The 14218-nt window shown below is 37.5% G+C and overlaps 1 long non-coding RNA gene across 6 annotated transcripts; it reads left to right on the plus strand.

The window, feature by feature from the left end:
- Window positions 1-859: 859 nt before the first annotated feature.
- LOC107609253 (uncharacterized) lies at window positions 860-10037 on the plus strand. 6 transcript variants are annotated; one of them, XR_002350007.2, is made up of 7 exons: window positions 860-3256; window positions 3388-3451; window positions 7533-7872; window positions 8248-8716; window positions 8860-9018; window positions 9097-9229; window positions 9793-10037. It is a non-coding gene; the product is annotated as an uncharacterized LOC107609253 (long non-coding RNA). The 6 variants fall into 6 exon arrangements; XR_001613106.3 differs by having other exon boundaries at window positions 860-3451; XR_015892327.1 differs by having other exon boundaries at window positions 3388-7872.
- The last annotated feature ends 4181 nt before the right edge of the window (window positions 10038-14218 follow it).

Here is a 14218-nt window from a genome sequence, read left to right on the forward strand (position 1 = left end):
TATGCATTTTTTAGCTAAAGGCTCCTACTATGTAAAGATATATGTAAAGGTTGTCGTAATATTCTCACTATTATAGTAACGCAATCGGAAGCGTGATATTATGATAGTAAGAGTGTTACACTAAGCAAGAAGGAATTGGATAGTAGTTGACAACAAAAACCAAGGTTCATGATAGAGGAAAGTTCAAGCTTTGGGTTTCGGAGGTGGCATAAGGCTCAATTCAAGAGATTTTGGATGAGGATTTTGAGTTTAAGTGAGAATTCCAAAATTTTATCACTCGAAGAAGTATGAAGATCAACAAGAAAGTGAATGAACATATAAAATTTGGGATCCTAGAATATAATGTGATAATCAACAATTCGGGGGCTCTTCACATTTCTTGAAATTTTTAGAAGTTTGGTGTTAGCACTTTTGAATCCGAGAAAGCATGTCAAGATCAAACATTGATGGAGATTTAAGGATGAATTCAAGTACAAGTCTTCATGACAAGAATTTCACTAATTATCTAACTTAAGGATAATAAATAAAAATGTTAGGTGAAAAACATCCCACTATAGTAAAATCTTTTAAATTTCACTTTTTTTTTATTATTTTTGTAAATATTTTACTTTTTTATTAGTTTAATTTGGTAGATTTTTATTATAAATGATATGGTTGATTGGTAAAAATAATTTTAGAGATTGAAAATTTTGTTAAAAACTTATCTATAAATTTTTTTATTATAGTTTTTTTTAATTTAAATAATTTTTTTATTGGATTTATTAGAATTTTAGTTTATTTGTATATTTTGGGATTGATTTTGGCTTTAAAATGTTAAAATTCAGATTAGAAAATTCATTTTAAGCTTGAATGGTAAAAGGAAGGGGCAAACAGAGGAAAAGCTCCGGTTGCGCGGGCGTTTCTCGTGTAACCTCCGTGCGTTTTAAAAGAAACCCTAATTCGCTCTGTTTCTTTTTTCTTCTCCCTCTCTTCAGCGCAGCTTTTCCCTTCACCACCTATCACCCATCTTCTTCACCATCATCACCGATCACCATCTCCTCCACAGCGCCGCCCCACCCGCCGTCACACCATCACCGCTACTCCTTCCTCTTCTCTTTTCACCATTAACGCCGCGCCCTTTATCGCCGCCAGCAACACTTGCGACGCCGTGACTCTTCTTTCCTTCTTCTCTAGCTCGCCCCGAGCTCGCGGAAGCAGTCACTGCTTCGCAGCTGAACAGAACAGGGCAAAGAAACTCCAGCCCCTGTTTCTCGTCGTTCGGCGACCACTTGCGTGCGCCATTGCTGGCTGTGGCAACAACACAGTGCCACCGCAACTCCTTCTCCTCTTCTTCGTTTCCACCTGCTGCTAAAATTCAGGTTACCGTTTTGCTTTCAATTCCTGTTTTAGTTAGTTTTAGTTCCTTAGTTTGATTCTAGATCAGTTTAGTTAGATTTAATTTTCTGTTTTAGTGGATTTTAGGTTGTTAAGATAGGGTAGAATAGGTTATTAGGTTCTGGGACTAATGAAATTGTGTGGAAAATGCTTGACCGTATTGATGAGTCGCTGTTTTAGGGTTTGTTTCTGCTGAAATGTTGCTGATTTGGTGTTGTTTATGTTGAACTTAATGAATAGATGTTAAAAGACTGTTTGTTTTGTTGAATAATTGCTGAAATTTGGTTGAATAGCATTTATTTGAATTTGAATTGTCAGCTACTACTTGGTTGCATTGATTTGTTGCTGAACCACTGCAAGATGCTGTTGGTTTTGTGTAATTGATGCTGAATTTTGTGAAATTGTTTTTTTTTATGAATCATGCTGGGATTGATATTGACATTTGATGCTGCTATGCATGTTACTCTTGCTGATTGAGTGAATGCTATATCTGTTGGCTACTGATTGTTTCTGCTCTCGCTACTTGATTTGCTACTGATTCTGTTTTTAGTGGTGATTTTGTGCTAAATTTGTGTAAACTTTGAGTATATGCACACTGCTTGTTTGATAATATGTCTCAGTTTTTAATGGAAATTTGGTTCAATCTCTAAAAATCAATGCTTGCTATGCATTGATGTAAATGTGAATATTTCTAATTGACTAAAATTTTTGAATCTTGAATGTTTGAGGTCTTTTGGTGTTTGAACTTATTCCTCTCACCTTGCTTAACCATTATTCTTGTTTATTCACCAATTGCTTGAATATGCCTCTATGTCTAACTTGTGCTTTAAATTGCATGTTGTAGCTACCATGTGATTTAGAATATTTGATTTTGTTTGGCATCATTTACCAAGTTTAGTTTGATATGATGGATTGCTTGAGATGCTAGTTCTTATTGATTGAGTTTTGACTATATGCGTTTGATACAATTGCCATGATTGGATTATTTGAAAATTGAATTTCAATGACAACATCACATACTCTAAACCTCTTCTTTTGCATAATCCATCACACTATATCAATTGCTTGATTATTTGCCTAAGTGTCCTTATGCTTCTTGTTGCTTGTGTGTTTGTTTCAACTTGCAAGTGTTCTTTAAAGCATCTTAGGCACATTAAAATGAGTGAGTATATGCATACTTTATGTAGTTGTGACAGCTTTCAAGTGCTAGTGCATGAGTTCTAAACCGTGCGCAAACTTAGAATTCACACACTATTTTTCTTAATGTCACAAACTCATCAACTCACTTCATTTTAGTGATTATGACCTTATTCCAGAAATCTATGCTTCCTAGATCATTGAGTATTTGAATTGTGATATTCTAAGACATTTGCAATCCAGGGATAATTGAAGAGTGGCATTGTCATTTGATTGTGCTTATGTCTTCAATTAAAAAAAAAGGCAAAAGCACATATGAGCCAGCCTGTTTATGCCATCAAAAAGGCAGGCTACGAATGAATATTAGGACCATGAACAAAAAACACCACTTAACTCGCGCCGTTTAGCCCCCGGGAAGTGACAAAGCAGGCTTGGAGGCACTCACCAAATTATTTATTTATTAGTTTAAAAAAAATTAAAAAATAAATCAGTAATCACCTACCAGCAGCAATTCACACATACTATACTTTCACTCCTAATCCCATTCGGCTATGATCCCTTACTCCTTCCACCATATCCATTACTCCCTGCTTTCTTCATTCCTCGTTGTCATGATTGCAGAATGGCAGAGCTTTGCCTCTAGCATTCTTCACCGTCTTAGATATATTAGAGCTTTCCATCAGTCATATTCTTCATTGTGTTAGCTGCAGGAGCTTCTGTGTGAGTCGCCTTCGTCGATTGTCAAGTAATTTCTTTAACATTAAGATATGGGTACTTTTAGTTTTATATTCACATAATTAAACTATGTCATGATTTTATTTGGTTTATTAAATATAGATATCAAAATTTTAAGTTTTGGGTTAATTTTTTTCTTAGAATGGTTGATGCATTTGTACAAGAATAATCTAGGCAGGGAAACCAATTACTTGGGAGTAAAAAGGTGAGTAAAAAATTTTTTTTTTTCTATTTTCAGGAAGAAAGGTTAGAATTTTTTTATGCAAATCAGATTCGATTCAAACCTAAAAATGCAAATATATCTTATCAAATCTGAAGTTTACATATCGAAATTTTGTCCAAATCCAATCCAATTTGATTCGCATACACCTCTAGATGAGATTGAGGTTGAAGCTGAGACTTAAGCGGAGGCTAAGTCTTAGCCTTGGAGTGTAAGCAAGAGCCTGGGCACTACAAGAAAAAAGGCTTGTCGCCACACTTTTTTCTTACCATGCTTTAAAAGCGTGGCCAAACAATGGCTATGTTTTTACGAGGGTGGCAATTGATCAAAAATTTGGCCACGCTTTTTTGAGGGTGGCGAATGATTAAAAATTTGGTTACGGATTTTTTTACACGCTTCAAAAACGTGGCCATAAAGAACAACAGTCACCTTTTAAAGTGTACCAATAGAATTACTTTACGGTGACATTTTGAAAATCTTGTCGCCACGCTTTTTATTGAAGCGTGGCTATTTTTTGTTTGTCACCTTTTTAAAGCATACTCATTTCCTAGGGCAATTTAATATAATAAATAATATGGGAACTAAATTTACCAGATTGCATAAAATGGAAAACGGATACCAAAATGCATTTTTTCTATAATCTATGTAAACTGCAACAGCGGTTTTGCGGTTTACCAATACACGTAATCCGCTGTAGGGGTGTCGCGGATTACGTGCTAGACGAAATAAGCATAAATCGTGACAGGGGTGTCGTGGTTTACGTTTGGATGTATAATGTGCATAAACCGCGACAAGGCTGTAGCGGTTTATGCGTTAGTATAAAATTTGCATAGACATAAAATGAAGTATGTGTATTGTTAACAAAAAAATACATAACACATCTAATTCAATGGACATAAACTAAGTACAAACACATAAAACAAAACTACATGACAAATTTGAATTACATAGGTTTCTTCAATGAAAACATAAAATAGTAAGCTACGGCTCCCGCGTATCCTCATCCTTCTGGTGAGAGTCATGTCCAAATGGGCCCAGGAGATGCGACCTTGTACTATATCGAGCGACCCGTCTCACTCTGACTGGCCTCTGGTGCTGCTGTGTTGGAGGATCGACAGGCATGCCTACGTCATATGCAGATGGCGGCGTCCCTCCCATGCCCAACCAACTGTCATATGGGCGGTCAGTAGGCTCATTCAGGTCTACATGTAGCTGGAGCTGGAACCCATGAGGGTCAGACATCTGCGGCTGGTACCGCTGCATATCCTGCATATCTAGGCGGTACCCCTGCGCATCGTCCATCTGGGTCTCAGGCCCTTAATCCTATGGGGTCTGCTGCTGAAGATGCGGAGGGTCGTCATCCCGGATGAGATCTGCAAAGTCGGAGTAGAACTGTGAACTCCTAACCTTGTGGTCCATATTCATCGTGAAAGTCGGATCCGCCAAGTCATCATACATCTGGCCATGGATGTCATGGTATATGTGGGAGTTCGAAACATGTGTAAAAGGAACCTCCTGTGTCTCCGCCCCTGCCTGCTCAGTGGGTCTATCACCAGTACCATTAGATGTGACCCCTGATGAACCACCCCGACGCTGAGGACAGCCAAGACGGACACGGTGATCGGCGTGTCTGACTCCGTCGCCACCAGATCTGTCATCCTGAATCATGTCATCCAGCTATCGCCACTCACAGTCTGTAGCCCGGGTACCAACGCGTCGTTATCAGGCACGTCTGGCATTGGAACCCTAGAAGGCGCCTGTGACGACCCTCTCTAAACATCCTAACTGATCTCCTCAGCTCTAGGATCGGCAATCAAGGAATCTGGCGACAGAAATCTATGGGCCACTCTATACCACCCATCGCAGAAAGTTTGCGGACGACCTGGAATCAGGCACCCGGGGGATACATAGGATAACATCAACCCTGTTTTGCCAACTAAGGTGCCATACCTGATAATAGCTTGGGAACCATCTGTCCCTACTCCTCCCATCCTTGGCATGGAGCCAGTCTATATTCGAGGCTTGCTCAGGCTCGTGCTGAACGCCATCCAGCTGTGGCAGCACCCTATCCCCCTGGTGCCACTCAATGACGGCGACGTATATCAAGCAGGTACATGCACGCCATAACCGACTGTGCTCCTCTGTGAGAATCTCGGGATGAATAGCCATCACGTCGAGCGAAGCATAAGGCTCCCAAACAATCTACAAACGTTGACAGAATACATTTTATAAGTCCATTAACAAACAAATTTATAGTTAATTACTAGATAAAAAATGAATAAACTTACATCTCGATTGCTTAATCGGTCCAACGCTTGGCGACACTGGACGACTCTCCTCCTTGCGGTCGGATGTCGGCAAGTAGGTGGCCCACCTGAACGAATACAATGTTAACAGGTAGAACCATAAGAAAAAAAGTTACAATTCAAGTCTAACTGTTCAGATATGTATACCTGGAAGCCAATGAGAAGGAATATGTGTCGAATTCTCGCGGCCTGAGGCTAGGAAACCGCCAGAAAATCCATGACTGCAGTAGCTGCAGGTGGCTTGCCAAGTTCGTTACGTTTCTGTTGGCCACCCAACACATGCAACGATATAGCCAGGCCAACGCTGCCAACCCCCAGCTATAACTGCCCATGTCATCAAGTCTCGCCACAAAGGGTAACCACCGTATATGAACCTGGTTTCCACTCGTCACCGAACAACTGAGTGGAAAGCACCATCATAATATAAGCCCGTGCATATATACATATGATCTCCTCCGTAGCATCATTTGGCAGCATCCTGAACCTCTCATGAAACCAGGTGAAGTGGACTGTATACTGCTTGACCTTATTTTGTGGTGGAAGCTCGCCAAACAGTTCCTGAAACCACTCCCATGCCGGTTTGTCTTTTTCCGTAAATTTCTCAAAATCTGTAAGGCACCCGGATACAGGTAAACCATCCACAGGCAGCCCCAACTGGTATGCTACATCCTGGAGCGTGATAGTGCACTCTCCAAAGGGCATATGAAAGGTATGCGTCTCAAGATGCCACCTCTCAATGAAAGCGCTCACTAAGGGCTCGTCCAACCAGAAGCACCTGGCGTTGAGCCTCACCAGGTGGTACAAACCGGCCCTTTCCAGATACAGTACGATCTTGTCATGCAGAGGCATGTTCTGCTGCTTCCGGACACTATAAATACATCTCGTGGGTTGGTGCATGTAACAGAAGAAACCAAACATATAAAAAAACTAACACTAATTTAAAGTAATCTAACACAAAATATACAATATTAATGTTTAAACAGGTAACATACAGTTCCTATTTTCTAATCACAAAATTCAATGAAAGGCATAAACGATTCAAGACCTTAATCTAAATTAATTAAATACTACATTTTATGGTTTAAAATAATAATTTAAATCTAAATTTAAATACCTAAATCACAGTTATACGAAAAATATTATGCAAAATACATTAATTAAAAATAACCAAACTAACCTTTTCGTTTATGCTTCTAGCAACGTGCGCAATGTCGTTGAGCCTGTAAAGTCTGCGTGCCTCCGCCATAGTCCTGGCTCCGATCTCCACTAAACCAACCCACACTTTTCTCTCTTTTCCTCTCTCTAGAAAACCTCTCTCTCTAAAAAACTTTATCTCCAGCACAAATGTAATCCGCGAGACCCCTTCAGTGTATTTATACTAATACATTAACCGCTACACCCCTGTCGCAGTTTATGCACATTATACATCCAAACGTAAACCGCGATACCCCTATCGCGGTTTACGCTTATTTCGTCTAGCACGTAATCCACGACACCCCTACAGCGGATTACCTCGCGGTTTACATAGATTATGGGAAAAATGCAATTTGGTATCCGTTTTCCATTTTATGCATTTTGATAAATTTGGTTCCCATATTATTTATTATAGTAAATAAATTGCCCCATATATATATATATATATATATATATATATGTGTTGAGAAACCCTAATTCCCTAACCCCTTGCTGTCACTCCCAAATTTCATATTCTCCCCCATCTCTCTTCTCACCACCACGCTCTTCCCCCTCCCACTCTCAAGGTCACCATAGAATCTCCGCCGTGCGTCTGACACCCAGCCTGAGGAGTACATCGTCGTGATGCGCCTAAGGAGAATCATCAGAGATAGAATCGTCGCGTCAGAGGGAGAATTGTCGCCGTCCAGCAAGGTTGTCAACGGCAGAATCGTCGTCTCCAAGGCAAAATCGTCTTTTGAAGCTCTCCACTGGCGGTGAAACTTGTTCCTCTTGCGCTGTCCATCGCTCCTTTGTCTCCTCCTGTCGCTCGAAGCAAGCCCCGCCTGAAGCTCTCCAAGGCCACACTTATTTTCAGGTTCAAGTCCCTGCCTGAAGCTCTTCCATTGATTGAGGGATTGTTGACAGGTGATTGAGAGATTTTGCAAGACTTTGTATGATTGCAATTTATTTTGTTGTCGTTTATTACTCAGATTTAGCGGATAATTCATTGCCTGGTTATATTAAAATTTGATTTGTCTTTATTTTTCTAGTTGGATTTGATTGAATTATATGTGAAATTGGAGTTGGTTATGTTTCATTTTTCTAGTAATACAAATAATTGTTGTTGAATCTTTCTGTGCTTCTTTTTATTGTATTCTAATATATCAAGAACCAATAACCAATAACCAATATATCTTGTGAATTTTTTAGCAATTTTTGTCATTGACATGTTGGCTTGCTTTGCATTTCATCTGTCTGCAGAAGATTTTCTAAAGTGCTTCTATTTTATTGCTTCATCAGGGAATGCAGCAATTGTGTGAGTAGCAAACAGAGAAAGCCCCCTTCACAACAAGTTAGGAGCTTTAAGGTTAAACAAGAAGGGGGTTCTTGAGCTTCTTAGTAACGCAAATAAAACCATTTGGTCATCCAACATAGCAAGCAAAACCAAAGTCATGAGTAGCTCAATTGCACAACTCTTGGATACAGGAAATCTTGTAGTGAAAAATGGACAAGATACTAATAGTGAGGTCAACCTTTTGTGGCAAAGTTTCGATTATCCTGGCAAGGACATGCATAAATTTAAAACTGATTGTGTTCAATAAAGAAGAGGTCTATTATGAGTTTGAAATTCTTGATAGATCAATCTTCTCTGTATTCAAAATGGATTCTGGGAATACACAGATTATGGCTTGGGAAATTCAAACAAGAATTCTAGTGGAAGTTTCCAGATCAATGGACCAAATGCATGTAAAAGTTATTCTCTAAAGATGTAAGTGAACTCTGTTTCAATATACTAGTTGCTAATTTTTAGAAAGCATGTTAGTGACAGTAATTTACTCTACTAATGAAACTACCAAAATTATTATTTCTAGTTTATCAGTTGACTAACATTATTCCTGTTTCCTAATACAGACTTCAGACATGCAGTTTGAGTTTCTCACTAGCTACATCGCTGAGCTCAGTTTGTTGGATTATAATTGTGTGAAATTCTTGTCTTCTTTGGTGGCAGCATGTGTTGTATTTCTATCAAGATTTATGCTTAAGCCCAAAGACACAAAGACACCTCCTTGGGTAATGGTTCATTCTTCTAAAGCACAGATTCAATATCCAAGTTGGATTCAATTACTAAATTAAATGATTTATTTACAGAATGCAGCACTTCATCAACTCACTAGATATAAACCTGCCGAATTGAAGGAACGTGCTCAAAATATACATGATTTGTACCTCAGTAGGAGAGGTGGCTCTTTCCAAGCTCACAGAGAAATACAAACAACATAAGGTAGTTGTTTTCCACTAATTATGAATTCAATGTAATCTGTCCAACCTTTTTTTAAAAAGAATTTTTCTTGAATTTAATTTCATTCCACTTGTCACATTGGAGGAACGTATTTGTACTAATATAGGGTGGATAAGTAGAACAATATGACTGTTGTTTTGTTGCAAAATCAGTATCAGCAATTCAATTGATTTTCTGGACTAGAGTGCTGTATAATGTGAGTTGGAGTGTTGTTGCTGCATAAATTGAGTTCACGGTATTTGATCTCCACTAAAAGTTCTTTCTTTAACTTTTCATTTCTATGTTTCTGATTAATCAATCTTTGGTTGCATCTCATTGTACTGTGGTATGAGTAAGAAAAAAAATGTCACGTGAGATCTCCATGAAATTAGCTACATGAATTTCAAGTTATATATATAGCAATACTTGTGTGTAATTTACACGCTTCTTAATCTGTAGTGGTATTTGGATTCAGAGGATTTTGCTTGAGTAGTTAACTTGTGTCATATATTGCTGTGGCTGTGTTTCACTCCATGGTTGTAACTATTTCTCTTTTATCTTCACAGGTGCTTGATCTTCCTTGTTTATTCGAGATTCTTTAAGTTTGGATAACATTTCAAATTTAAGACTCAATAACTTGGAACTGGAAAAAGGATCGTGGCAAGATCATGCATCCATTTGTTGGACTAGGTGCCAAGGGAAGTTTTAAATTTCCCTCAACCTCATTGAAGATTGTAATGACACTAGTTTGTAATTTTGTATCCCCAATATGATTACAGATTCTTCTAGATAATGTAAAATTGTTTGACCAGCTGCTTGACTTTGTTTTCTACATGCTTATTGTTCTTGGTGGTTGCAAACAAGGTTTACTTTGTTTTGTTCTTTTGATTTTCTAAGCATATACTAGGATTATTTTTTAATTTGATAAGGATATAGCCACGCTTTTAAAGCGTGGCAATATGTTCCTATTGACATGCTTTTGAAGTGTAACCAAAACCAATGGGCATGTTTTTAGAAGCGTGGCTGTATGTATATTTTTTGGCACGTTTTAAAAGCGTGGTTATAGGGTTCTATATACGGCCATGGTTTAAGCGTGCCAATAGATCAAAAGTGTGGTGATAAAGCAACAAGCAAGTTTGCAAATATGACTATTTTAAAAGCGTGTCGATAGTTCAAAAAGTGTGGCCATTCCACTTTTAAATTCTTTTAAACAATCCAATTTGATCCAATTTCAAGCGGTGTGGTTTGGATTGGATGTGCAGTTTTTTAAATAGCAATTTTAACAAGAGATATGTCTTAATACAAATATAAATCTAACACATCAAATCTGAATGAAAATTGTGTAGTGACTTTGTTATGGCATGTATCTATATCATACAATTAATTGACCTAGGTCAATACATACATGTTACTTATCCTAATGAATACCATACAGCAGTGCATTTTAATGGATCCTCAATCCAGTTTAGTAACAAATTGACATTTGAATAATGGACAAAAGCATTAATTACACTCACTGCAACAACATAATGTAATTCAATATTATGGAGACTTATGCGGAAGATATATTAATTGGAAGGGGAAAAAATACTTGATACACTTGCAATGGAAACTAATGGAGAAACAAAGAACTTGTAGCTCAAATTCTAGAATTCACGTTCATGAGAATCCTCAACTTAGTTTGAAGATTGATGGACAAGTAAAGCACAAAATCAAAAGCAGGCCAGCAAGGAAGAATAAGAACATATCCATATGACCAGTGTTCAAATTCTAAGGAATCCACCCTCCATTGGAGCCCTTGCTTGTGATCCCCATAACCATATTAACCAGCATGCTATTAAATAGATTAGAACCAGATTTAAAACAAGAATCAAAACCAGATTTAATTAAATAGACCAAAAGAAATAAGACAATAGATATAAAATAAAACACAAAAATCAGAGAAGATTTAACAAAGACCAGAGGCAACAACCCATAAGCTTAGCAACTATTATATATCCAAATCAAAATCATTATACACTCAAAAGAATTGGATACTTCGTCATAATTTCAATATGTGAAATTGCATGGAGCTGAAAATAGTAGAGTTAAACAATTACCTAGTAACGAAAGGAGCTTTGGAGAATTAAACAATGACAGTTGAAAATAGTAAAGTTAAACAAACACGAGGTATTTAACAAATTTGATGAGTTATTACAAGCTAAATGTGAATTGGAATCTTAGTTGCAAGGAAAATCGGAAAGAGAACCTGAAGAGAGAAATTAGGGTTTAGAGTTTAACTACTCTAAATTAATTAGTGAGTGAGTTACCTAGAGATAGTGGTGGTGCGGAGGACTTTTCTAGCATAACGATAGCATGGATGATATAGTAGCGCCAACAATGACCAACCGGCAAGTACATTAAGGTTTTTTAAAATGACTTACAAAAAAATAATAGGGAGAGGGAGGAGGACAACCTACCTGGAGTGAGGAAGGAGATAGCTCCAGCAACATAGAGAGTAGCGGCGGCTACGACGGCGACGACAGTAGTGGCGGGAGTGACAAAAACGACGACAATAGAGCGACCAATGCAATGCAAGGAGTACCAGCTCAGTCCACGCAGTCTTTGGACCACTACAAGAAATTATTGAAATAGCGACCGATTTCAGCGACCAACAAAATTAGCTGCTAATGGCGACGATCCATTTTTTTATATAAAAAAAGTTGGTTGCTAAATCAGTCGCTAATTTCTAATTTAGCGACCAATTTAGCGACTATTACCAAAGTCATTCTAGTTGTCGCTAAATCGGTCCCTAAATGAGAAATTAGCCACCGAATTTAGCAACCAATATCTTTTTGGTCATAAAAAACCAATTTGATTGCAAAAATTGGTCGCTATTAGCAACGGATTTTGTTGGTTGCTAGAATTGGTTGCTTTATCATTAACGACCGATTTAGAGACCAACATAAAAACTAAGTTAAAAATTTGTTGGTCGATAAATCAGTTACTAAGGGGTTGGTTTCTAAATCGGTTGCTAATGATAAAATTATCGACCGATTCAGCGACTAATAAAAATATAAGGTGATATAATTAGAAAAGTCCAATTATTATGCTCAAATGTTTCAAAAATAACTTCAAGTTTGTGTAGTTTTGGTTAATCTTCCTACACTTAAATTTTCAAGCTTGTGAAGTTCAAATTACCTCAAATTACTATTTATTAGAAGATGATAGATATGTGGTTGGTGCTACTTTTGGAGTAGATCAAGTGTTGTCTATATTTAATGCATTTAATGCAATCCATCTTTTCATGTTTGTTCTCCGAGGAACTGTTACTTTATTTAATTGTGAAATATGAATATGTTAGCTTCGAGCTGAATATATTTGGCACAGTTATCATTAATCATGTGCTCATATGATTCTTTGTCCATCTTTAGTGTAATATGATTAATCACGTGTTCATATGATTAATCATGTGTTTGAGTTAATCAGAACATTTTTTTTTTCTTTTGTATGAACAAAACAGATAGTACCCGATAAGTGCAGAGTTCTGGTGTTTGTCAAATTTGAAATCTGCCTCGCAAAAGCTGAAGCTCTTAATTGAACATCTTTGGAATATAGCAATGATGTGCTTCCTTAGAAAATGAATGCGCTGACAAGTAAGCTATACACTAATTAATATAGTTTATACTTTTGTGACATTCATATATTATTGTTCTTTTGAGATGAACTTTTCAAATGCTCTGACTTTCCGGGTGATTGTTCTGGGCCCGGACTCCGGAACCTCAGCAAACCCAAAATAGAGCCGGTCCAAGCACTTTCTATTATCCTAACCACCTTTTAAATCCTAAAGAATAAGCCCCTCCCCACAGGATAAGATAGCTCTATAACATTATAAAAGGGGGGCTGCACTACTTCCCCAGGTACGATCTAATTCTACCCTAACACTCAAACCCTACCTCAATAACTCTTTGAACTCCGATCACGCCATCTGTCAAGACCGACAGGTTCTCGATCCATTTCTTGAACTTGTCCATGGTCATCCTTGTACATTGGTGCCTGATAAACCCTAATTTTATTGTTTATCTTATGCGAATTTGAGTGATTTTCTCAACTTATCTCACACTTATTCACTGAATTTTGCTTGTTTTTGTGATTCCTTCATAATTGAGCTTGAATGATAAAAATATGTTATTTGAAGCTTTAATCGGTTGATTTTATTTCACTATTTCATCCCATTGGTGCCTTGATATGTGTGTTCAGTTGTTTCAGGTTATATAGGGCAAAAATGACATATAAAGTGAAGAGGAAGTATGCTAGATTAAGGAATCATGAAGAGAAATTGGAGCTTTGGAATTTCTGTTGTCTCGCGTATGCAAGCACTCTGGCTGCGTACACGACCCTGAGTTCATGCACCCTCGCGTACGCAAGCACCTTGGGTGCGTACGCGAGCATCTTGGACACGTACGCGAGCTGATGAAAACGTGTCTCATTAATGAGAATGATATGAAAAAAATTAAATTTTTCATAACTACCGGCAAGTATACCGGGTCGTATCAAGTAATAAAACTCACTTAGAGTGAGGTCGATCCCACAAGGATTAAAGGATTGAGCAATCAATAGTTAATTGATTATTCTAGTTAGACGGTCATAATTGAATGATAATCAAACAAGAAATATAAATGACTAGAAATTAAAAGAAAATAATAAAGAGCAAGAAAGTAAATGACATAAATATAAAGTGCAAGAAAATAAAGTGCTGTAAAGTAAATTGCATGGAATGGAAAGTACAAGAAAGTAAAGTGCAAGAAAGTAAATGACGAAAAGGTAAAATACTAGAAGTAAAAATAAAAGAAAAGCATTGGGATCAAGAGATATTGCATTCTCAGGATCAACAATTCTTATCTCCTCTTCAATCATGAAATCATTGTTCTCTTGGAAAATCATAAGTAATCAAACCCCAATCTCTTGGTGATTTGATTTCTCTTAACTTGATCAATTGCCAATCTCTTGATC

The sequence above is a fragment of the Arachis ipaensis genome, chromosome B7, assembly GCF_059453495.1.
Source record: "Arachis ipaensis isolate K30076 ecotype BB chromosome B7, ASM5945349v1, whole genome shotgun sequence".
In the NCBI taxonomy this organism is placed as follows: Eukaryota; Viridiplantae; Streptophyta; class Magnoliopsida; order Fabales; family Fabaceae; genus Arachis; species Arachis ipaensis.